We start from the raw sequence: 2,513 nt of genomic DNA on the forward strand, positions 1-2,513 counted from the left end.
CATTTGTCGAGGTAGATCCTCTTCTGCGCGAGAGCTCGACGAGAGGGCCATTCTTCACATATGTAAATACTACGTCCTTCATTGGCGCCTCATCAAGGCCTAACAGTGCACGAAGAGTGATACCTAAGTCGGCCGCTTGTTCTCTGGCACTCGTTACAGTCAATCCATGTGCTGCCGCAGCTGCTATGATATCGGGGGCATCCGGACCGGCGGCTTGCACTATGAGCGGGGCGATCGATTGTTTACTTTGTTCCCCGAGCTGGGCAACTTCTTTCCCCCTTTCTAATTTTGTCTCGGCCTCCTCCAAGGCTTTCTTCTCCTCCAACTCTTGGTTCCTCTTGAACGCGAGTGCTTGCCTACGAAGTTCACGTAAATAGTCGTCAGGCAGATGCTTCGCTGCTTGGGACGGTGTGTTCAAAAATGACTTAGCCCACTGCTTTTGCTTGTCAGAAAATACTGGCTTGGGCTCGCCCTCTCTTTTCTTCTTGCACTCCTCCTTCCATTTCTCATGCTGAGCAGCCACGGCCGCTGCATTTTCCTCGACACTAAGTTCCCAAGGCCTCGGGATGAGAGGCTTCAGTGATGGCTCTGGTATCTTTGTGGTTCTAGGTACATAAGGGTCCGGGTTAATAACCCAGGACTGCTTCTGCTTCTTCGCCGGAGGTGGATTGGGGGGCGGTGTCTGATCACCCGCCGGACGAGGACTGGGGGGCGGCGTCTGCTTACCCGCCGGAGGTGAATTGGGGGCGGCGTCGGCTGACGTGAAGGAGGTGTAGGTGAAGCACCACCACCACCACCGCCACCGCCACCGTCATCGCCACCGCCACTACCACCGCCACCGCCACCACCACCACCGTAGGGGGGTGGACTTGTTGGCGCCTCGCCTGGAAACTTGATAAATTTCTTCTGCCATAGAATGAACTGGCGCTTGACATCTCCAAGTCTTTTCACCCCTTCAGCTGTAGCAATGTCAATGTCCAGGTCCTCAAACCCTTGGACTATCTCCTCCACCGTGACACGAGCATAGCCATCTTGAATGGGGTTGTTGTGGTGGAGTGCTCCAGGTGGTAAAGCACTGCCGATGGCTACCTTCATGGACATGTTCCCGATAGGATAATACAGATGACATACTTTCATCTCCTTTATATCGTCCAAGGGGTAGCGAGGAGGCTCCGGTGCAGTAATTTCGACCACCAGAGGCTCCGGTGCAGTAATTTCGATCGTCGGTGCACCAGCCGGTGAGGCCTCCGTGGAAGCCACGCTGCTTCTTCTCCGCTGCTGGCTTCCGAGATCCATTGGATGATCTTCATGCTGCGCCCGAGCTGCATCTCTTTCGGCTACTAGTACACTCACGGTTTTCTTCATCACATCCATTTCCGTTACCAACTTCGCCACAACATCTGCATCCCGATCCATCTTTCTCTTACGGCTTCTGTAACCGTACGGGTCATCGTTCTGGGGGAACCCTACTTTCCACGGAATGGGCCCCATGCCTCGTACACGTCCTCCGTGTTCAGGATTCCCGAGGGCTTTTGTCAGGGCGTCGTTCTCTCTGTTGAACTTGATCCTCCCCTCTTGAGCATCCCTCATTGCCTCAATAAGCTTTTGGGTGGGTTTAATTATTTTGCCCTGATAAACACACTCCCCTGTCTCCGGGTTCAGCGATCCCCCATGCCCGTACCACCAGCTTTTGGCCCTTGGGTCCCATCCCTCCGTACCTGGACGGATTCCTCGCGTCCTCAGCTCGTTCTCCATCTTCTCCCACCTAGGCTGCCAAAAGCGATACCCTCCTGGCCCCATAATATGATTGTACTCCTTCTTGGCCGCATTCTTCTTATTTTTTTTCGACATTTCAAGGAACTGCTCCGATTTCTTTTGTTTCACAAATTCTGGCCAATCATGTTGCAGTTTCTCATATTGTCCTTTGAAATCCGGAGTCTTGCCCTGCTTGACAAAGTCATGGGCTAGATTTTGCTTGTATTTCCGGAATGCGTTGGCCATCTTAGAAAGAGCGAACTGTTTGACTAGCTTGCACCTCTCCTTGTTTTAGTGAATCTTGTTACCCGTCTCATCGTATTTGCGGTATTCCGGAGGTAGAACGAAATGTTCCATAAGCTTGTTGAAGCAATCTTTTTTTGTTCTCTTACCGACAAAAGCAAAACCAAGACGTGCCTTCTTTGGCTCATTCCACTCCTGGACGGTGATCGAGACGTTGTCTCTAACAACGGCTCCACATTGGCTGATAAACTTGGTGGCGTTCTTGCTGGGCTCCAGCGGCCTGCCGGTTGCTTCCTCGACAACCTCGATGGTGCATGTTTCATTTGGTTTCATCGTCTTGGTTGCGCCACGCTTTGACGACGTACTAGATTTTTTCGACGATCCGGCAGAGGGCTAAAATAAGAAAGAGAGTCACGCGCGTTAGTACACACATATTTATTCAAATCAGTTAGTTTGTATCACCAGAGGCTAGCTCAATATGTATATATATACCTCGGCGCCGGAGGTGGTTGCTA

This window comes from Lolium perenne, chromosome 6 (genome assembly GCF_019359855.2).
Source record: "Lolium perenne isolate Kyuss_39 chromosome 6, Kyuss_2.0, whole genome shotgun sequence".
Taxonomy (NCBI): Eukaryota; Viridiplantae; Streptophyta; class Magnoliopsida; order Poales; family Poaceae; genus Lolium; species Lolium perenne.